The sequence below is a fragment of the Balaenoptera borealis genome, assembly GCF_965194805.1.
Source record: "Balaenoptera borealis genome assembly, chromosome: 17".
Lineage (NCBI taxonomy): Eukaryota > Metazoa > Chordata > Mammalia > Artiodactyla > Balaenopteridae > Balaenoptera > Balaenoptera borealis.
In genome coordinates, this window is record NC_138876.1 from 62,600,417 (window position 1) to 62,625,050 (window position 24,634).

The following is a 24,634-nucleotide window of genomic DNA, read 5'->3' on the forward strand; positions in this document are numbered from 1 at the left end:
ATGATAGATAGATAGAACTGTATATCTCCTATTGGTTCTGTTTCTCTGGAAAATCTAGACCAATACACCTAATAATAGTATTTTCCCCTCATTTCGTTTTTAGTAATTCTTTAAAACAAATTTTAGAAACATTTGTTTTTAATTAGCACATGGTTCTTTTAATTAGCACATAGTTCAAGAAAAAATTGCAGACATTGTCTCGATTCCTGAAGCCATATAATTAAAGTGAAAACTAAACTACCACTGAGAATGAAATAGTGGAAATATCATATAACTTCGAGTCAGAATTCTGCTGACCTGAATTCCAATCCTGACTGCTTCATTATTAACTTTCCTGAGTTTCAACCACCGCATCTGTTAATTAATGACTTTGGACTAAATGGATGTTTTTTAAGCTTCTCTTAGCGAGACAACTCTTTCTTCAAATGAAAATTCATGTGGAAAAACAATATATTTTACACTTTACATAAACATCGTAGAGAGAATGTCTATCCCATAATCAAGCACCATGGGAGGCAAATTGAAAAGCACTGAGCCAGCTGGTGCCACCCAATTTTACCACTGGGGCATCTTCAAACTGATCATGTTTTATTAATTATAAAAACAACATTTATTGACATCTGGGCTGCACACTTTATATACTTTACTTTATATACTTTTCATTCATCTAACACTAGATGGAAAATGAGGCCCAGTTCATTAATTTGCCCAATCATAATACAGCTAGTAAACGATTGAGCCAAAATTCAAACCCAGGACAATTTGACTTCAAAGCCCATACTGATTCTCAGAAGTATTATCATTTGTTAAATATTTACTAGGCACTAGGCATGGTGCTTGATTAATATTCATAATTATCATATAAGTTGAGTATTATTATCTTCATCTTGCAGGTGTAAAAACTAAGTCTTGGTTAACTTAGGGAATCTATTCATGGTCACGCTTTCAAAAGTTATTTATGTCTCTCTTTTCGTTGGCATCAATAAGCTATTCCCCAGCAATTTAGAATTTTTCAATCCCACCTACATTCTATCACTGTTAGTAATAAATGTTTGCTGCTCCCAGAGGTTGGATATGCATTGTGAAAATTTGGTCCTGTGTGTGTGTGTGTGTGTGTGTGTGTGTGTGTGTGTGTGTTTCAAAGCTAGGCACTGTGGTGCCCTGTAGGGCTATAATGTAGAGGAAACACAGTTCTCTTTGAGAAGCACACAGTCTCATTCCTTTGTAATAGTATTTATAGACTGCTCAAGAGTTTAAAGATAATCATTATTATTACTCTGTGTCTATAAATAAATTAATTCCACTAAAAATACAAAATGATCACATAATGAATGGAAATATCAGAGAAATTAGTTTTAAAATCCATAAATGAAAGAATATTTTGTTTTAGATTTTTCCTAACTTAGAGCCTCTTCAGTTTCTCACAAATAGAACATAAAGAGAAAGTGATTTTAAAGAGATATTGAGCTTCATATATTAAAAAATAAAGTGCTGGATTCCATCCAGAAGCAAACTAGTAATTGTGTTAAAATGTGATGCAGAAATCTCTCCCTGAGCTGCCTCTTGAAGTTGACCAGGTCATGCTAGAGACTGCCAAAAATCCAAAATTGGCACTTCTTCTCAAGTCAGTATATAGGGGTTGGCCAGCTGGAAAATTGCCTGAGGAGTTCCAATAATTTGAAAATAATCAACATAAATTTTCTCCCTAAAAAGAATGCTTCTTCTGGGGGAAATTGAACCACACTATTCCAGAGGGTTGTTGACACATAGGTACTTTACCAACAGCACATACAGGAATTGGCCTCAATTTATGCTTACAGGTCCAAAATTGACACCCACTTGGAAAGAATGGAAATGAGCACAGCCCCATTTCCCAGGAAATAAGGAGTCTTGGTTAAAAAAAATCCATATTAATGTATGATATAGGGCTTAATTTTGGGTACGAGTTCTCCATCCGTGCTAGAATCTTTCACCAATTGTTCTTTAAAAAGCTTTTGGTGGAAAAATCACAGCTATTTCTGGTATAATTGAGAGTGGAATTGAGAAATTACCTAATTTTTCCTAACAAAGTTGCCATTAACTCTGCCAAAAACACTTTACCAAAAGTAACTTCATGTTACCTGACTAAATTGCCCTGTACAGTATATTAAACTCTAAACCTATAACATTTAAAAGGCATATTGAAGATAGCCAAGATCCTTGTCACTCAGCTTCTAGAATGCTCTATCTCTAAAATCAAGTTATGTAAGCTATTTATGGAACAATATTTCAGGGCGCTCTTTGATCAGCTTATCCCCTCCTATCGGAGAATTCTTAACAAAAAGATAGGCTCTGTTATTTTTCTATTTGTTTTTATCTACTTTGTGATCTTTTCAACCCCAAGAATTCATATTCATGAAGTGGATGATAATCAACAAAATTTCCAAAAACACTTCCATGAAAACACAGAGATGACAATCAGCTGAGGAGACAAAAATCCAAGAATTATCATTCGTATTCACTTACACACTACGTTTTAAAGCAGTGCTAAGAAATATTTTTTTAACATCTTTATTGGAGTATAATTGCTTTAAAATGGTGTGTTAGTTTCTGCTTTATGACAAAGTGAATCAGCTTTGCATATACATATATACCCATATATCCTCCCTCTTGTGTCTCCCTCCCACCCTCCCTATCTCACACCTCTAGGTGGTCACAAAGCCCCAAGCTGATCTCCCCGTGCAATACGGCTGCTTCCCACTAGCTATCGATTTTACATTTGGTAGTATATATAAGTCCATGCCACTCTCCCACTTCATCCCAGCTTACCCTTCCCCCTCCCCATGTCTTCAAGTATATTCTCTACGTCTGCGTCTTTATTCCCGTCCTGCCCCTAAGTTCTTCATAGCCATTTTTTTTTGATTCCATATATATGTGTTAGCATATGGTAATTGTTTTTCTCTTTCTGACTTACTTCATTCTGTATCACAGACTGTAGGTCCATCCACCTCATTACAAATAACTCAATTTCCTTTCTTTTTTATGGCTGAGTAATATTCCATTGTATATATGTGCCACATCTTCTTTATCCATTCATCTGTCGATGGACACTTACATTGCTTCCATGTCCTGGTTATTGTAAATAGAGCTGCAATGAACACCGTGGTACATGACTCTTTTTCAATTATGGTTTTCTCAGGGTATATGCCCAGTAGTGGGATTGCAGGGTCGTATGGCTGTTCTATTTTTAGTTATTTAAGGAACCTCCATACTGTTCTCCATAGTGGCTGTATCAATTTACATTCCCACCAACAGTGCAAGAGGGTTCCCTTTACTCCACACTCTCTCCAGCATTTATTGTTTGTAGATTTTTTGATGATGGCCATTCTGACTGGTATGAGGTGATACCTCACTGTAGTTTTGATTTGCATTTCTCTAATGATTAGTGATGTTGAGCATACTTTCATGTGTTTGTTGGCAATCTGTATATCTTCTTGAGAAAAATGTCTATTTAGGTCTTCTGCCCATTTTTGGATATGGTTGTTTGTTTTTTGATATTGAGTTGCATGAGCTGCTTGTACATTTTGGAGGTTAATCCTTTGTCAGTTGCTTCATTTGCAAATATTTTCTCCTATTCTGAGGGTTGTCTTTTTGTCAGTTTATGGTTTCCTTTGCTGTGCAAAACTTTTTTAACTTTCATTAGGTCCCATTTGTTTATTTTGTTTTTATTTCCATTTCTCTAGGAGGTGGGTCAAAAATGATCTTGCTGCGATTTATGTCATAGAGTGTTCTGCCTATGGTTTCCTCTAAGAGTTTAATAGTGTCTGGCCTTACATTTAGGTCTTTTATCCATTTTGAGTTTAGTTTTGTGTAGGGTGTTAGGGAGTGTTCTAATTTTGGTTTTTTACATGTAGCTGCCCAGTTTTCCCAGCACCACTTATTGAAGGGGCTGTCTTTTCTCCATTGTATATTCTTGCCTCCTTTATCAAATATAAGGTGACCATATGTGCGTGGGTTTATCTCTGGGTTTTCCATCCTATTCCGTTGATCTCTACTTCAGTTTTTGTGCCAGTATCATGCTGTCTTGATTACTGTAGCTTTGTAGTATAGCCTGAAGTCAGGGAGCCTGATTCCTCCAGCTCGGTTTTTCTTTCTCAAGATTGATTTGGCTATTTGGGGTCTTTTGTGTTTCCATACAAATTGTGAAATTTTTTTTCTAGTTCTGTGAAAAATGCCAGTGGTAGTTTGATAGGGATTGCACTGAATCTGTAGACTGTTTTGAGTAGTATAGTCATTTTCACAATGCTGATTCTTCCAATCCAAGAACATGGTATATCTGCCCATCTGTTTGCATCATCCTTAATTTCTTTTATCAGTGTCTTATAGTTTTCTGCATACAGGTCTCTTGTCTCTTTAGGTAGGTTTATTCCTAGGTATTTTATTCTTTTAGTTGCAATGGTAAATGGGAGTGTTTCCTTAATTTCTCTTTCAGATTTTTCATCATTAGTGTATAGGAATGCAAGAGATTTCTGTGCATTTATTTTGTATCCTGCTACTTTACCAAATTCGTTGATTAGCTCTAGTACTTTTCTGGTAGCATCTTTAGGATTCTCTACGTATAGTATCATGTCATCTGCAAACAGTGACGGCTTTACTTCTTCTTTTCCGATTTGGATTCCTTTTATTTCTTTTTCTTCTCTAATTGCTGTGGCTAGGACTTCCAAAACTATGTTGAATAATAGTGGTAAGAGTGGACAACCTTGTCTTGTTCCTGATCTTAGTGGAAATGGTTTCAGTTTTTCACCATTGAGAAAGATGTTGCCTGTCGGTTTATCATATATGGCCTTTATTAAGTTGAGGTAAGTTCTCTCTATGCCTACTTTCTGGAGTGTTTTTATCATAAATGTGTGTTTATTTTGTCAAAGGTTTTTTCTGCATCTATTGAGATGATCATATGGTTTTTCTCCTTCAATTTGTTAATATGGTGTATCACATTGGTTGATTTGCATATATTGAAGACTCCTTGCATTCCTTGGATAAACTGCAATTGATCATGATGTATGATCCTTTTAATGTGCTGTTTTATTCTGTTTACTAGTATTTTGTTGAGGATTTTTGCATCTATGTTCATCAGTGATGTTGGCCTGTAGTTTTCTTTCTTTGTGTCATCTTTGTCTGGTTGTGGTATCAGGGCGATGGTGGTCTCGTAGAATGAATTTGGGAGTGTTCCTCCCTCTGCTAAATTTTGGAAGAGCTTGAGGATAGGTGTTAGCTCTTCTCTAAATGTTTGATAGAATTCGCCCATGAAGCCAAATGGGCCTGGGCTTTCGTTTGTTGGAAAATGTTTAATCACAGTTTCAATTTCAGTGTTTATGATTGGTCTGTTTATATTTTCTATTTCTTCCTGGTTCAGTCTCGGAAGGTTGTGCTTTTCAAGGAATTTGTCCATTTCTTCCAGGATGTCCATTTTATTGGCATATAGTTGCTTGTAGTAATCTCTCATGATCCTTGTATTTCTGCAGTGTCAGTTGTTACTTCTTCTTTATCATTTCAATTCTATTGATTGAGTCTACTCCCTTTTTTTCTTGATGAGTGTGGCTAATGGTTTATCAATTTTGTTTACCTTCTCAAAGAACCAGCATTTAGTTTTATTGATTTTGCTATTGTTTCCTTCATTTCTTTTTCATTTATTTCTGGTCTGATCTTTATGATTTCTTTCCTTCTGCTAACTTTGGTGTGTTTTTGTTCTTCTTTCTCTAATTGCTTTAGGTGTAAGGGTAGGTTGTTTATTTGAGATGTTTCTTGTTTCTTGAGGTAGGATTGTATTGCTATAAACTTCTCTCTTAGAACTGCTTTTCTTGTATCCCAGAGGTTTTGGGTTGTCGTGTTTTCATTGTCATTTGTTTCTAGGTATTTTTTGATTTCCTCTTTGATTTCTTCAGTGATCTCTTGGTTATTAATTAGTGTATTGTTTAGCCTCCATGTGTTTGTATTTTTTACAGAATTTTTCCTGTAATTAATTAGTCTAGTCTCATAGCATTGTGGTCGGAAAAGATACTTGATACAATTTCAAATTTCTTAAATTTACCAAGGCTTGATTTGTGACCCAAGATATGATCTTTCCTAGAGAAAGTTCCATGAGCACTTGAGAGGAAAGTATATTCTGTTGTTTTTGGATGGAATGTCCTATAAATATCAATTCAGTACATCTTGTTTAATGTGTCATTTAAAGCTTGTGCTGCTTTATTTATTTTCATTTTGGATGATCTGTCCATTGGTGAAAGTGGGGTGTTAAAGTCCACTACTATGATTGTGTTACTCTCGATTTCCCCTTTTATGGCTGTTAGCATTTGCCTTATGTATTGAGGTGCTCCTATGTTGGGTGCCTAAATATTTACTATTGTTATATCTTTTTCTTGGATGGATCCCTTGATCATTATGTAGGGTCTTTCTTTGTCTCTTGTAATAGTCTTTATTTTAAAGTCTATTTTGTCTGATATAAGAATTGCTAAGCCAGCTTTCTTTTCATTTCCATTTGCGTGCAATATCTTTTTCCATCCCCTCACTTTCAGTCTGTATGTGTCCCTAGGTCTGAAGTGGGTCTCTTGTAGACAGCATATATATGGGTCTTGTTTTTGTATCCATTCAGCCAGTCTATGTCTTTTGGTTGGGGCATTTAATCCATTTACATTTAAGGTAATTATCGATATGTAAGTTCCTATTACCATTTTCTTAATTGTTTTGGATTTGTTATTGTAAGTCTTTTCCTTCTCTTTTGTTTCCTGCCTAGAGAAGTTCCTTTAGCATTTGTTGTAAAGCTGGTTTGGTGGTGCTGAATTCTCCTAGCTTTTGCTTGTCTGTAAAGGTTTTAATTTCTCTGTCAAATCTGAATGAGATCCTTTCCGGGTAGGGTAATCTTGGTTGTAGGTTTTTCCCTTTCATCACTTTAAATATGTCCTGCCACTCCCTTCTGGCTTACAGAGTTTCTGCTGAAAGATCAGCTGTTAACCTTATGGGGATTCCCTTGTATGTTATTTGTTGTTTTTCCCTCGCTGCTTTTAATATTTTTTCTTTGTATTTAATTTTTGATAGTTTGATTAATATGTGTTTTGGCATATTTCTCCTTGGATTTATCCTTTATGGGACTCTCTGTGTTGCCTGGACTTGACTGACTATTTCCTTTCCCATATTAGGGAAGTTTTCAACTATAATCTCGTCAAATATTTTCTCAGTCCCTTTCTTTTTCTCTTCTTCTTCTGGGACCCCTATAATTTGAATGTTAGTGCATTTAACGTTGTCTCAGAAGTCTGTAAGACTGCCCTCAATTCTTTTCATTCTTTTTTCTTTATTCTGCTCTGCAGTAGTTATTTCCACTATTTTATCTTCCAGGTCACTTATACGTTCTTCTGCCTCAGTTATTCTGCTACTGATTCCTTCTGGAGAATTTTTAATTTCATTTATTGTGTTGTTCATCATTGTTTGTTTGCTCTTTAGTTCTTCTAGGTCCTTGTTAAACATTTCTTTTATTTTCTCCATTCTATTTCCAAGATTTTGGATCATCTTTACTATCATTATTCTGAATTCTTTTTTAGGTAGACTGCCTATTTCCTCTTCATTTGTTTGGTCTGGTGTGTTTTTACCTTGCTCCTTCATGTGCTGTGTGTTTCTCTGTCTTCTGATTTTGCTTCACTTACTCTGTTTGGGGTCTCCTTTTCGCAGGCTGCAGGTTCATAGCTCCCATTGTTTTTGGTGTCTGCCCCCAGTGGCTCAGGTTGGTTCAGCAGGTTGTGTAGGCTTCCTGGTGGAGGGGACTAGTGCCTGTGTTCTGGTGGATGAAGCTCGAACTTGTTTTTCTGGTGGACAGGACTGCGTCTGGCGGTGTGTTTTGTGGTGTCTGTGACCTTATTGTGATTTTAAGCAGCCTCTCTGCTAATGGGTGGGTTTGTGTTCCTTTCTTGCTATTTGTTTGGCATAGGGTTTCCTGCACTGTAGCTTGGTGGTCATTGAGTGGAGCTGCGTCTTAGCGTTGAGATGGAGATCTCTGGGAGAGCTTTCACCGTTTGATATTATGTGGAGCTGGGAGGTCTCTGGTGGACCAATGTCCTGAACTCGGCTCTCCCACCTCCGAGGCACTGGTCTGACACCTGGCCAGAGCACCAAGACCCTGTCAGCCACACGGCTCAGAAGAAAAGGGAGAAAGAAAGAAAGAAAAGAAGAAAGAAAGAAAGAAAGAAAGAAAGAAAGAAAGAAAGAAAGAATGAAAGAAAGAAGGAAAGAAAGAGAGAGAGAGAAAGAAAGAGAGAGAGAAAGAAAGAGAGAAAGAAAGAAAGAGAAAAAGAATATAAAATAGTTATTAAAATAAAAAATAATTATTAAAAAGTAAAAAAAATTATAAGTAATAAAAAAGGAAAAAAAAAAAAGGAAAGAAGAGAGCAACCAACCAAAAAAGGAATTCACCAATGATAACAAGCATTAAAAACTATACTAAAAAAACAAACAAACAAACAAAAAAAAACGGATAGACAGAACCCTAGGACAAACGGTAAAAGCAAAGTTATATAGACAAAATCACACAAAGAAGCATACACATAATCACTCACAAAAAGAGAAAAAGGAAAAAACATACATATTTTTTGGGAAGTCTGAGGTCTTCTGCCAGCATTCAGTAGGTGTTCTGTAGGAGTTGTTCCACATGTACATGTATTTCTGACGTATTTGTGGGGAGGAAGGTGATCTCCACGTCTTACTCCTCCACCATCTTGAAGCCCAGCCTAGGAAATGGTTTTTATTTAAAGTTTAGATATGCATTTAATTAACCAGAAGTACGTTTTTCTTTTCCTATGAAGGAAACAGTGGAGAAAGTCAGCAACAGACTCATTTAATAAATTACAGCACTGGTGCATTAGAATGGTCTACAAGCCTAGAAAAATATAAAATAATGCTTTATAACATAGTATTTTCACATAAATCATGACAATTGATTCTTACATCAGTCCTCTGAGTGACTAGGAAGGAATTATGAGTCCAAATTTATAGATGAGAAAACAAGTATAGTTGTTTAATTGCTAGGATGGAGGAGCTACATGGATAAAGCCACCAAGAATGATGACACTAACCGTATTGTAAAGGAAGAGAGCAGGGTGAGCGCGAAAGCAGAGACCCGGGGAGAGTAGCCAGAAGTAGAAGCCATAACATTTACATTTGTGGCTAATTTTAAGTGCTGCATTCATTACAAAATTCTATTTCTTTTTAAAAGTTCTAGTTCGTTTAAAAAGCTGACAGATTGAGCTGTCATTCTGCCTGATGTCCAAACATATAATTTCATTTAGATCAGGAAAATCATTTGTATGCTTATTTAGAGTTACTTCAGCTGTTGAAAAGATTTTACCTTTTACCTCATGATGTAAAATGAATTTAAAGATGAATCAAAAATAAATAAGTAAACACATTCATTCAGCAAATATTTATTGAGAGTTTTTTGTTAAACTTGCCCCTCTCATGATACAGGTATCATCGCAAGCTCTGCCTTCTGGAACATACCACGCCTACCTAGCTCTATAGTCAGCCCCTGCTCCCCTCCAGTCTCTAGAGTAGTAGGCTGTCTAATGTTACTCATAATACTTATCACTATTTGAAATTATCTTTTCTACTTGTTTATATATTCATTTATGTCCCCTGTATGCCATCCACCCCCAACCGGAAGCTCTTTGAAAGCAGGAAGTGTGTCCCTTTTCATGAACGGCACCATGCCCAGTGCCTTGAACAGTGTCTGGGTGCTGTAAGTGCTCAATTTATACTTGAGGAAAGAATAAAGATCTAAAAGATCTACCAAATTGTACATTTCTTATGCAAAACAGTAATTTTGCACACATGATTGCAATTGATTCTCACAAAAATACTATGAAGTGGCTACACTTGGAATATATGTTTAGGAAACATCCTCATATAATTTCCCAAGCTCATAGCTCATACAACATAAAATCAGTGTTCACAGACTGTAATAATTGTTGAAAGACACCCATGTTCTCAAGATGTCATCAGTACCACACATTTGCCAGATTGAGTTCCATGTGCTTTGTTCATTCTATGTTCCAGATGTAGGAGAAAGCAGCAAGGCCACACAAATTTCAGCGAAGTTTGAAAGCACTGAGAACTACTAGAAAATCTACCCACTTAGCGCCTCCAACTAGCGCAGCTGTGCACAAATGCTAAGGCATGTTTCTACACACCATAAGGCTAAAAACAATTAGTTTCTTTTTGCAAGATAGTATTATTCAACCTAAGAGGGGAAGTCTGTATTTTAAAAAGGACTGATACCCTTAGTTAATTGGATTGTCGATATTTAAGACAGATACAGTTGATGCATATTATGTATTTTAGAATCTGCTTTTTGGTTTCTGATTATAAAAGTATTGCCAGATTGCTCTGTTTTGTCAAAATACGTTTTATTATCTTCCAGTGTACACAGCTAGATCTCATTTCCTAGCTCCACAAAAGGTTAAGACTGTGTGTCTAAGATCTGGCCTGGGAGTGATATGTGTTTATGGGCAAAGACATTAAGAAGCAACTCTAACGGGTAGAACTCGGAGGACTTAAACAAAGGTGGAGCCACAAGATAACAAAAGCCTGGATCCTTGAACAATCATAAAGAGGCACATCTAGCAAGGCAAACCCTCACGGACTGTGACTTAAACGACATATACATTTCTATTATATTAAGCCAGTGAAATCTTAGGAATATTCTGTTACTTGGCTAATGTTATTTTACATCATATTATTCATGGCAGAAACTTGAAAAATACTGAAATATATTGCCTAGTCTTACATATTTATTATTCTAGGTGAATTTCAGAGTTACTCTGCTGGGATTTTAATTAGAATTACAATGGCTATATATGTGAATTAGAATTTTTTCATAGTTTTAATATTGCATATTGTTATCCAGAAAAAAAAGGTGTATGTATCCATTTATTCAAATCTCATTCTTCATTTAGCAACTATATATTTCTTGTTACACTTATTCTGAGGTATTTGGCTTGTTACTACTTTTTTTATTGTTTGCAATTATAATTGGAATATTTTCCCTATATCATTTTCTCGTTTATTGTTTCACCAAAGCCATTGTATATATTTTGTGACCACATTATTGGATTCCTCTAGTCTTTCTAATAGTACTTTTTCTTATTGATTCTCTTGAGTTTTTCAAATATATAATCATGTTATCTGTAAATAGTGATAATCTTGCCCCTTCTTTTCCAATGTTTATCATCATTATTTCATCCTTTTGTCTAATTTCACTGTCTATAACATTTTCAGAAAAATAGTAAATAATAATGGGAAAGCAACACACACCTGACTTATTTCTGACTTCAGGGGCTGTGCTTGAAAGTGTTTCATCACCAAGAACAATGCTAGAAACTGGTTTGAGATATGCATATCATTTTATTTAAACAAGTATTCTTCTCTTCCTATTTTATGAAGGGTTTTTCTTCTTTGACCTGTAGTCAGTTGTACTAGGAGATTTCATATTGCTGAACAGTCTTGCATTCCTGAAATAAACCCCACTTGGTCATGACATATTATTCTTTTAATGTAGCGCTGCATTTTATTCTCTGGATTTTATTTACTGTCTTTCATTAATATTCATAAGTGAGATGATTTATCATTTTCTTTTCTGTGGTGTCTTTGTCAGATTTTGGAGTCAGTGTCATAGTAGTTTGGGTTTTTTTTACGAATTGGAATCCTTTATTTTCTATGCCTGAAACAATTTAAATTGCGTAGGAATTACCTGTTCTTTGAAGGTTTGAAAATATTCATCCATGAAATTCTTTGGTATTTTTACAGCCAAGACCCTAATTTAACAATGTAATGAGTTCCTTCCATGATCATTGTTTTGTTTAGTATATCTATATCTCTTGAGTCAATTTTTGTTATTTTCAATTTTTAGAAAACGTAGAAACTTGTTTCTGAATTTTAAGTTAGCTGTGTGTTGTATAATAGTGACAAGAAAAGTATAAATTCAATATTTTTTCTAAAAGATTTTGTAAAGAAGATATTCCCAAAAGTATGCTTCATGGATGTTAATAGGATAACATAAAAAGAGAGTCCAGGGTCAATATTACTGGGAGATGCTTTAAAGCAAATATTAACAATTTCTTTTTCTGCAGGACTTCTCAGAGTCTTTAATATTCTTATGTGCATCTTAACTCTTTAATAGGGGCCAGTGTATATAACCATTTTCATACTTGACTGTATAATCTCCCCTTTTCTTGCAAGGACCATCAGGGTACTTGTGTGCTCTGGTACACAATTTGGGAAACAGGTCTAAAGAAACCTGAAGAGTAAGGTTATTATTGCAGAAATATTTTCAGGATTGATGAAACTAGGGTGTTCTGGAAGATAATCCCCTCTAGAAAACTCATAAAAATACAATAAAAATGTATAAACTTCAATGCTCAGAAAGACATTTGGTTTTATTTGATTCAAACATTTTTCACGCTCATACCTTTGCTTGTACATCACTCTGAAAAATCCCAAAGACACTAAATATATGTAAAAGATAAAGCTGCAACCATCTGAATATTAAAAACAAACATTCAAACAAGCTTTAGTTTCAGTAACTAGTAATCTTGCACAAGTTTTACTTATATTACCTAAAATATTGCTTATTTAAGCAGGGTTTTTCTTTTCTATTCTATACAATAGACAGTGACCATAAAAATCTAAGTTGTTTTCCTCCATAATATAATGCTGTCTCCAACTTACAGATGAAGAAATGTCATATCCTTTCTAAGCAAAGCCTTTGTGCATCTCTTCAGAGACCTAATCTTTAGGAACTAACTCATAATGGCATCTGGAAAAGTTTCAAAAGCTGAAGAAAAAAAAGCAAACGCTAATATGTGAATACATCTCATCAATTATAGATGTACATTCAAACAGAACCTGCTGGGAAGCTGATATTTTCTCATTTTCTGAGACCTATGGGCCCCAATTTAAGAGCAATGTTCAAGCAGCCCATATAACAGAATGGATGGGTAAAGCTTTCCTGGATTTGAAAATTTCAATACAATTCTTAGAAAATTATCATCCCAGGCTTAATTAGAAATAAACAAAAGCACAACTTGAATTCCGTTGCCTTTAATTGTTTGAGGGAATTCAGAGAAATAAAGGAATCCTTGAGTACAGCTCTTCGAAGTAATCTGCCTCACATGTATGGCTTCTTTTATCATTTAATTACAGATGTAGCTGCATCAAAACAGTGGGCTTCTACTGAAAATCTACAGAAGCATAAGAGTTTGGCAGTGGTGTGCTAGAGCTGGCTTGTAGAGTTCACAAGAGCCAAACATGTGCTTTTCTTCCTAACTGTGTTAGGTAACCTCACAGTGGTAGCTTTAAATTGGCTGTGGTAGGAGAATTTACACCATGGCAATAGGCAAACATTGCAAATCAGGACTTTTTTTCCCCCAGAGAATAGTTATTAAACATATACCAGCATATCTCTGATAATTATACAAAACATAACAATATCAACAAGTATGAATTATGTTCTGTTTGATAAATCAACTGTATAATAAACCATGAATCCACTCATTCCAAGAGTTCCCCCAAGTTACATGTGCACATATGTTATTAAAGATACTGATTGCAAATTCTACCACAATGACACATATCTTAATTACAATAGATTACACCATTTATCTGTTGCATTATTGTTTATACAACTTTGAAACACATTCCAATATTTGACATAATTAGCTAAGTCTTTGGTGTGAAAATCAATTTACCAAACTTGAGGACTTATGTAAGTGGTTTGGCTTGTATTTTTCTAGTTATTCTTCTTCTATATGATAATGAATTTGTATATCTCAATGTTTTTCCCTAAATTTCTCAAAAATCTAGACCACAGACCTTAGACTTCACTGTTTAGCACAATACCATTTATGTATTTGATCTAAATGTTTGACTAGGTATTTTCAGGAGCCATAGATAATGTTTGTGTCAAGAAAATTATTTAAAATTTACAGATTTAAATGTTAGATTTATTCAAGATATTCATCTTTCTATGCACTGAATATAATTATAAATTTCAAAAAGGGAGAGATTTACTCTCAGTGCTGGAATACTATTTTTTTCATGTGAAAATTTTCTTCGTGTGAAATGTTCAACTTATTTATTTTACATGTTGAAAAACTTTGATAATTTGGTGCACCTATAAGTATCAAAACGTGTCAAGGAAGATATTGTTATTTTCTGAAATACTACTTGCTGAAATTATCAATACTTACTCATCTTTCTACACACACACACACACACACACACACACACACATATACACACACCTTACTTTTTTAGATCACATAATCTAAAGTTTTGAATACATAAAGTAAAAGAAAGAATTCAAATACTCCAAAAATGAGGGTTAACAAAGCTTGACCCTGTACTTCCACGTAGCTGCAGAGAAAGGTGGGTAGAGTTGTATGTGCCTTAGTATTAGAAAAATAAAAACTTTAATTTTTCCAGGGAGACAGTATTTCCCCTTGCTTAAGTCATTTAATAAATTAATCCAATAAATACTTATTAATAGCCTACTACATGTGAGGCACTACAATGATGCTGAGCATATAGAAATTAAGCAGCCATGGAAGGTGGATATAAAAGTCAAATAAGTGGAAATGAATAGAACATGTGCCTTGCTGTAATGGATACAGAACACTGTGGGGCACCAAATGGGTGAGTAATAGATTTAACCTAGACGGGTGGTCATGAAAGTCTTCATAGAGATTTTTCCCAGAAAGACTTTAAAATTAAATGTATCTTTGTATGACAGGTATTTCAAGTAGAGAGTGGCACAAGCAAAGGAACAAAAACCCATAACAGCAGGGCACATTCAAGGAACTTCCAGTACTTTTAGTTCTGCTGGAGTATAGAGTTTGGGGAGATGGAGAGAGATTGAAGGTCACAGCGCACAGAGAGTAACAGATAATAGGAGAAGAGAATTAGGGATATTGACGGTGTCTACTCTCAGAGAAAATAAGCCTAAAGCGTAGGCGGTAGAGAAGGAAGCTAATAGGGAGAGTGAAGAGATTTCTAGACCCGGAGTTCTCAATGAGTGAGTTAGTAAACTGAGAGACGGTGGTGAGAATGAGATATTATTAGGTAGTCTTTCAGAGGTAGAGGAATTCAAAATTCTTCCAGGCTCAGAGAATTTCTGAGGCGTGGGATGACCACGATGAGGCAGGAGTGAAAGTAACTGGAAATAAGGAGCTCAAGGAATTGAATGAAAGTCTAAGATCTAGTTTAGAACACCCAATTTAATGGGAGGAACCGAGGTAAAAGGGAACTGGGAAGCCATAGTTTATCTATGTTTCTTTTGATTTTTAACACAGAAATTATTTACTAGTTAAATTCTTTAACTTTTCCTCAGAAAAACTTGAATCAGACAAACCCAATTGTTTGTTTTTGCCAAGCACGTTTAGATCCTATTATTATCATCATTTTTCTGATGAGGAAACTAAGACTTAGCAAAGGTAAGTAAACTAGGAAGAAGAAGAGCTGGAACTAAAACCCATTCGATCTGACAAATCTGCTACTCTTAATATTATAGTGGGCTAATTACTTAATCATTTAGATAGGAATAACATCTACCTCACAGAGACAGAATTACAGATTAACAGTAAAGTCTAGAAGCGATTGAGTGTTGTTAACTCCCTTTGCCCCAAAGTCAGGTATTTGTTTATGAATGTGTGTATGGGTTTATGTTTATATATACTCATTTATTGGCTAACTCGTTCTAGAAAGAACTTCCTAAGTGTTCAATGAATATGTGCATTGTATGAGTCTGAACACACTGAAATACAAGGACTGAATTTGATAATGCACAGGCACAGAAATAATTATATTCAGAAGGATAAACTTTCAAAAAGCTTTAATTTGTCTAAAAAAAAAAAATCTTATAGCACTTTCTCTGTGTGTAGCAATGGTGTAAGCAAATTACTCATTCTTCATTAACTCATTAATATAATGTAATAAGCATAAGCAATATCAAAGAATTGAAAGAATATGAACAATAAGAACCCCTAAATGTTTTTTTAATAAGAATTGTCTCTGATGCTTACCTGGAGTTTTACAGTTGAAAATAAGAGGGATAAAGAGAGAATGTAAAGGTGAGGTTTACTAATTATTAGTGGATAGGTTTGGATCATGGGGGGCATGAGGGAGGCTTATGGAAAAAGGAGAGTGAACTATGCTGATAACAATTATTCATTATTTACAATAAGACCTAATAGAGCAAACAATAGCTTAATCAATATCTCCAACTTTTTTTCAATATTCCAAAAGTACAAAATTAGGTTTCAACAATATCTGTTTTCTTTTATTTACTTGAGTCATTTTAAATCTTCTAAGATTTTTTTCTAATGTAGTGAGCTATGAAGCCATCGTTTTTGTCTGTCCAGTACATTCTCCCAACACTGCCCTTAGTAGCAGATGGGTTTCTCTGGCCAAAGAGAGTCGACATATGAGCCATGTCTGGCCAATCATGATCCCTCATGTTTTGGGCATTGGTGACTTTCATGGTGGTGCCCATGTGATCCAAGTAGAGGCAATCAGCAACCTGACTGATGTTCAAATGATAGGAATGAGTTTCATTTCATGTTTTCCATTAAGTCAGTAAGCGAGGAACACATGATTCTGTGGCTACTTAAGAACATCTTTACCAGCAGCATGGATAAAGCCTGTCACCACTAGGAGGAACTGAGGCCACCAAAGATGGAAGCTGATTCTGGAGATGGAGAAAGTGGAAAGAGAATTGAATGAAACTAAAACAGTTGGTACCCTTAGATCAAGCCATAACTGCAATCCACTCACTTCTCAAAGGCATGACCAACAACTTTCCAAGTTAGTTTGAATTGTTTTTTGGTTCTCACCATTCAGAGAGTCATCACTAATACTTCAGACTTGGATCAAAAGAGCTGGTTTCTAATTCCAACTAGTTAGGCAATCTTGGGCAAATCATGTCTTCTCCCTTGGTCTGAGACTCCTTACCTGTAAAATGATTGAAATGAACTTGATCCTTAGGTCTTATCTGTCTATCATTCCTGATTCTACAATATAATTAAATTATATAAGATATAATTAAGCTGAAATGACTATTTCCCACTATATCCTAATTTTGCTCAAAGATCACTCCTTTTCTAACCATTTCCCTATTCTATCTCTGTATTATTCCTACATCATGGTATCAACAGAGAAGAAAGGGTGTACTAAAGGAAAGTGTTAAGCTGTGGTATTTTGCAGGGTTTAATTTTTGACTTGGCACTGTTTTCATGAAAATATGAACTGTAGGTAAGTTATCTAAATAAAACTTATTGATTCTCTACAGAAACAATCCAAGTACATTTCTTTATGTTTATAACTAAAGTTTATGTTAAAACTTTTATCTAAACATAAAACCACAATAAAGTCTATACCAATTAGATTTGATTCAGAAAAGTTTATTAAACACTTATCCTGATGAAAAAATAATTTACATATCATCCAAACTGGGTCTCTTTGGGTCTTGTGCTTAGCGCTTTGCTCTGCACATTAAACACTCAATAAATGTTTGTTAAATTAAATTAAAGGAGTTGTTTTAACTGCAGCTCACATGCCCTTCCATGATTAATGAATCATCACTAAGTGAGAAATTAATGAGTGTGCTCTGTGCATCAGGAAAAAAAAATGTGTTCTGTTTTGGAGAGGGACAAAATTTCACAGCAGGGGAAGAAGAGAGGCAACTCCAGGAATTAACAAGAAAAGAAGCTTGCAATTACAGCTACTGACATGTGGATAGACTCAAAATAGCTGTCGAAATCACTATCTGTGAGCTGTCACACACACTAGCTTCAAATTAATCAAGACTTCACAAATCCCTTCTCCTTACAGTTAGAAAGCAACAAAGGATGGAAGAATCTATCCAGGACAGCTCCAAAGCAGAGACAACTCTGAAGTTCAGATTTCTCACTGCTGCCATGTTTCCAGGCCCTCTGCCCACATTTTCCTTCCTCTTTCCTATAATCAAAGAACCATAGCACACAGGGAAGATCAGACAGTAAAACCAGGCTGAAAAATCCTGAATGAAAAGAGGAGGCAACTAAAGACAGATCCCAAAGTATGAAAAGGGAATAATTCTGATTCCACACTTGGCATGTTAGGGAATTATGGCAAATAGAGAAATCTAAGCAATCAGGCAGTTCAAGGCAGGAAGATCCCAGCAGCTAAAGGTGGGACATAATTATTAGTGGGAAGCACATGCAGGCAATAAGAAGTCTGAATAAGTAAGCAAATGGGAAAGGATGCAAAGGCATCCAGAAGTCTGGTATTAGGTAGAATTGGGCAAGATTCAGGGAGAAGAACAAGTCATAGAGAAATTAAGCAAGGAGGAGACAGGGAAAGGTCACATTTTTTGTTCAAAGGCTTGACAACACCCCTTACTGCAACTGGGGCACAAGCAAGCGGCAAGGTCTTCCATATGGGATGGCTTGACACTGAGTCAGCAAGTTACTGTCTCAAGGCTCGTTAATATTTCTCAGCTACGAACAGAATTGGTCTTGGGACTGGACCAGTGGAAAAATGATGAAGACAGTGTGTGCCAAGTGTCTATCAGGGAGGGAACATTTCACTAGTGCCATTTCCTTTTTTATTTTCTTCAATTATTTTACTTGGGAGCCAGATGGGGGAAAAAATCACACAACTGAAACAGCCATTGTACTTCTGCACCATATAGCTATTTCCCTCACATTTGACCACTTGGCTTTGTAGCATAGCTTTTCCATTATTTGTCTGGCTGTTACTGATAGCACCAGGCTCTTATGAAATATTAAGTGCTGTGAACAGACACTACATACAGAATTAGTGGCCTTGGAAAATAATGAGACTTAATGAAAGGAAGAAATAAGCAAGAGAACCTGGATCTCAGAATCCTGGCAAAGTAGCTCCAGGGCCCTCTCAGAGCACTTAAGTATCTCCACATGTATGAAGGAGTCCACTATTCCTTCTCATGAACTCCTTGGATGCTGCTGAGTGTGGTCCCTGGAAATGAGAGACTTTGGTTTTCATTCAGAATAACTTGCTGATTACTGGTTAGAAAATGAAACCAGTGACTTCTTTTTCAGTTTTCTATTCCCCAAGTTTTCACTAATATCCTCTGGCCCTCCTTTCCTTTTAAATCTGATAAAATACAGTGCTCGATAATTTCCTCTGGAAGACTGTCCTTCCTTGGTATTGGTAACCAACAAACATGCGTGGCTGCATTTTTTGGTCAAGGGATGGATGGGGATAGAATATAGTTTTCAGATTTGACACTGACTAACATTGACATTACAATACAATGGCAATTAAATATAATTGTGAAAAATAGAATAATGATCGACTGAGACAAATTCCTCCTACACTTGTCAATTAATTATAGTCTAACAAGTTTCTCCTTTGCTACAAAGTTATATACACCCACAGCAACCTTCACACAGTCAGGGACTTTTTAGTATTGAAAGTTTAAAAATCCATGTGAACTAGTTTTCTTCAATTATAATGGGATTGACTTACTTTTTTGTAGTAAGATACAGTCATATTAACATTTTTAAAGGTTATAATCTTTATTCTTTCCTGATTAGGACATGATACTCTCATGAGGATTTGATTTGGTTAAAATGATTATGACATATGTTAATTTTATGACTCTCAACTCTAAAACTGATGCAGAAATTTAAATCCACATTTTTTAAAAAAATACAGACTGAATATGGGATGAAAGAAAACTTGTTAAATTTTGTATCAAAGTAACTGCTAAAAAGAAACTATGAACACATAATATAGGATGTTGTAACAATTAGGGTTCACTCTTGCCAACAGGTTATTTTCTCCATTTATGATTTTAGGTTTTGTAACATAATCATCAGGCCAGTAATAGCTAATCAGATAAGAACCTGCTGTATAAAAAAATAAATAAAATAAAATTCAAAAATAAAAAAAAAAGCTAATCAGGGCATAAAGTAAAGTTAAAATGTTTTACCAGCCTTATAAACATTTGTGCTGCTAGATTTTTCACTAGTTGAAAGCAACAGCCTATTAGGTAGCTGAATACAGAGTATGTTAGAATTGCACCATATGCTGTTTCAAAGAAACATCTGACTTAGCTAAGAACATGCTTTTGATTTATTAGTTGACTTCTGTGCAGACATATATGTGATTTCTTGATTCCTTTACTCGTGTCACACTTTTGATGCAATCAACCCTCATGTTCTCTTCTATTCTTCAAGTCCTGGGAGAAAATGCAATCAATCACTGAGTAAATGTAGTAGGGTAACAGCCCTTTCTCGAACATGATTTTCCTTTTTTATCCTGCTGTTTTAAAAACTATATTTTTGAAAGAGAAAATAAATGAAGTGATTTAGTGGTAATCTTCCTTTCTGCACATTTTCAAATTTGGGCTGCATCGATTTGTCAATTTTGATATTGAAAATTGATAGAAAGTGATAAAAATTCCTCATACTTGTATACTAATTTGTTCCTTAAAAATAAAAACAAACAGTTATAGTTTGTCATATCTTCCAGTGAACTAGAATTCCAAAACAAAAACGAGGTTTGAAAGACCAGACAGGCAAATGATATATGTTTGAGATTCAAGTGACAAGTCCAACACTAACAGCAAAGGAAATGTATTTTATTATGAGTTCATACTTATTAAATACATGCTACATGCTGAGGAATAGTAATGCATTTTACCTGGATTATCACAGGTAAGGTTCCAAATAATCCATAATTCAAATGTTAGCCTTGACCACATTTTGCAGTTAAAGTAACTGAGTCTCAAGACTCAGGTCACTGCCCAAGGTCATAGAGTTAGTAAATTATAGAGTCATGATTCAAACATAGGCCACTTGCCTTCATAGTTTGCAATACTAAGTTATTCTCTCTCTTGTCAACTTTAAAACATTGTAAGTCATCTAGATTCTCTTAGCTTCTGTCTCCTAATCTCTAAAATGTGAATAATATTATCTACCTCTTCAGACATTTGGGGAAAATAAGTCAATTTGAAAAAAAATGCGTGAAGAGCTGAGGGCAGTAGGCATAGACTTTTACGGACTGAGGAAGCCATGAAGACTTATCTTCTCAGAGATGACATTTTTGAAGTGATTTGCCTAGATATTCTTTCATATATTTCATATATTTCTGGAATCACCCAATTATTTTAGAATGAGGGCTAGAACCCAGGTGTCCAACCAACCATATTCATTCTCCTACTACCTTGAAATGGAGGCTGATAATGGTCATCATTGCCAGTCTACATCACTCTCCAGCACATTACTGGTGGCTTTCATGTCTTCTTTTGGCTCTCTCATGGGACATAATCTCATGGTGGGTTTTGTGGTTTTTCGTAATATATCCACTCCAATGTGCCCACTTCTCTCAAGCATATTTTTTCCCTTCATCCACCATCTTCCAGGCCAACTCAGGCATTTCTAACTTACTGAGAGTTGCCCATTGTTTTTCTAGGTCTCTAAAAGTCACCACAGTAGCACACATGCCCCATGTCTAGAGTCTTCACTAGGGTGTTAATCCTTATTTCCCAAGAAAGTGCCCCCAAGTCAATAAATTCTTGCTTATTCAGGTTTACATTCTGGTCCATTGACCAAGCACTCTTAAAAATACAATCTGTAGTTATTGGCCTGGCAGCCAGGAGAGGCAGTGAGGGCTGAATCTGACCAAGGCACAAACTGTCCTGTGGGGAGAGGCTTCTGCAGCATCTTCCAGCACAGCTGAAGTGCCAGCTCTTTCTACAGAAGGGAAGGGAGGCCACCTCTGCACATCTAAAGGGTTCAGAAGGGTTGCAGAGTCAATACCCTCAGCAACACCCAGAGAGCCCTCTCTCACTTCTCAGAACTCCTAGCTTTTCCTACTAGGACTCTGACCTTCACATCACAGATCTGCCTTGGCTGAGGGTTCAAGCATCTCAGCAACTCTCCCAATTAATTCTTCTCTCCGCCATTTGACTATACCTGCCCTTTAAATATGCTAAAACCACCCAGGCTCTCTAGTTTTCACACTCAGCAGTTATCCATTTGTAAATGGCAGGCCATCTTTCATCATTCTTCAGCAGGGCCTCACTTCAATACATTGGGTTGGCCAAAAAGTTCGTTTGGGTTTTTCCATAAGATGTTATAGAAAAACCCAAACGAACTTTTTGGCCAACCCAATAGCAGTAGCCAGCCAACTCCACTGTCTTTGTAGGCACGGTAGCCTGTTTTTGGTTTTTTGGTTTTTTTTTCCTTGAACAGCTCACTGAACTCAGAAACACTTACTTATGTTTACCAGTGTATTAAAGGATATGATGAAGGATACAGATGAACAACCAGATGAAAAGATAGACAGAGCGAGGTCTGGGAGGGTCCTGAGCACAGGAGCTTCTGTCTCCATGGAGTTGGCATGCCTCACTCTCCCAGTATGTAGATGTGTTGACCCACCTGGAAGCTCCCTAAACCCCATGCTATTGGGGTTTTATGGTGGTTTCCTCACACAGGCATGAACAATTATTAACTCCATTTCCAGCCCCTCTCTCCTCTCTAGAGAACGGGAGTGGGGCTGAAAATTCCAAATTTAATCATGGCTTGGCTTCTCTGGTGACCAGCCCCCATCCAGGAGGCTCATTAGAACAAAAGATACTGCTACCATCCAGGGAATTCCAAGAGTTTCAGGAGCCCTGTGTCAGGAACTGAGGTCAAAGACCAAATATCAGAACAAAAGACGCTCCGAAGGCTCTTATCCCCTATGTGTAGGCATGGTGGCCTGTTCTGATCACCTGTGACCACACCTAACTCTCCCAGGCCAAACCCCGTACATCTTTAATATGATATTTGGGATGTTTGGGGTTGACTTGGAAAAGTGGTTTCAGTCCAATCCAGCTTCCATCTCATCTAATGGCCCAAAGCTGGCTTACTTCACAGCCATGTGACCTGTGCAGGGCCCTGCCTTCAAAAGGACTCTGCTATTGCCATCATGAAATTCTCCATAATCTCAGATTTGAACTTGTGTTTTGTTTTTTTTTTAAGTGAAGTTCAATGGGACAACGGAACACATACATGAGCAGAGGAGATATAAGCAAATGCATGTCAGCCTGCACTGTTCCTTACCTCCCAATTCACATGTACTGTTTTGTGTGTCCATGTGCACTGGATTCCAGGAGACCCAGAATAAGTGAAAGTTGAGAGCGATGCAAATCAAGTACACAGTAAGTGTGTTGCTTCTACAACTGAACCCCACGAGGCTATGCTTCCTGTTTGAACCAGAATTGCTTCAAAAAGAAAGAAAAACAATGGTGTTATAAGAAACATGAACAACAAAGGAACTTTATCATATCCTTTCTTAACACTAGTTCTGGTTATTAATGAACTACTTTACATTGAAAATTATGAGACAGAAAGAATGGAAAAAAACAGGACAACTCACATTCCCTTCTTTTTTCAGTCCTTGCTTACTCATCAGTAAGCCAGAAGGAGAAAGTGTTGGTAAAAAGTGCGTGTCAAGAAGTAAAATAAAAACAATTGAGTTAGTTTTATGCAGAGTTTCCACTGTTCTGGTAAGAAAAAAAAAAAAAAAAAAAAGATATTCAAGTACAAGTTACAAAAAAAGCATCGTGCAATTTTGGTGATTCCACATAAAAGTTAAAAGCTCTTCTATTTGCACTGAAAATAGACATTGCACAATACAAAGATGAGTGGCAAAATTCATGCTAATAATTTCAATTTTTAATTTTTCTTTACTTAGAACGACATTCAATGGCTAATGAAAAATTTCGTGACAAGAGGGTGTCCATAAAGGAAGGGAAAAGGCTTTATACTTTACTATTGTTAATCCTACTTTTTGAACAAAAGGCCCCACGTTTTCATTTTGGACTGAGTTCTGCAAATTATGTAGCCAGCGCTGGCCACAAGCTAGTTCTTCCCATCTCACTCATTTACTGTTGAGTGATTAAGTGAAAAGCAGAATTTGGCTACAGTTGCTCAAGTCCCAGACTGTGGCTCCAGGCCTCAAAATTCAGGGGAGCTGAGGTGCAGGCTGATTTGTGGAGAGAAAGCATATCACAGTAATTAAGAGCACCGAAGCCAGAGTCAGTAGTCAGGGTGCCTAAGTGCAAATTCTGAACTGTCACCTTTATGATCTGGAACTATTTACTTAATCACTCTATGCCTCACCTTCTTCATCTGTAAAATGGGATTGTGATCATCATAATGCCTACTACATGGTGTTGTTGTGGACATGAAGTGAACTAATACCTGTAAAACACTTAGAATAGTGTCTGGCAAATAGTTGGTACTACATAAATATTAGCCATTAATATTATTTCATCAAATAGAAGGAAATAGTCTAACCTTAATCTGAAATAAAAGCCACCTACACTTTATTTAAGATTAGCATTATTTTAAAAACTTCTGTATGACAACACAGAAATATTTGCCTTCACCAAACACTACTTAAACATACTTGGATATAGTATAAGATTTTGATAGGTGAGCAAGGATCCATCATGATTACCCACCAAATGAGCATTTTCTGGTCATCTTAAGCTTATGATTAACATGCTCAGACGCTGCTTCAGGTAATCAGCTGATTGATAGCCAGA

General features: G+C 36.0%; 1 long non-coding RNA gene across 3 annotated transcripts in view; it reads right to left on the reverse strand.

Annotated features, from left to right (window-relative positions):
• Nucleotides 1-24,634, reverse strand: part of LOC309614830 — a 58,989-nt gene that overhangs the window by 23,778 nt on the left and 10,577 nt on the right. The window contains exons 2-3 of one of the 3 annotated variants that reach the window (XR_014236405.1): nt 16,905-23,587; nt 2,641-16,759 (exon numbers count right to left, since the gene is read on the reverse strand). This is a non-coding gene — a long non-coding RNA (uncharacterized lncRNA). Of the gene's footprint in view, nt 1-2,640; nt 23,588-24,634 lie in introns of those variants that run through there. The other 2 variants (XR_014236403.1, XR_014236404.1) reach the window with 2 other exon arrangements.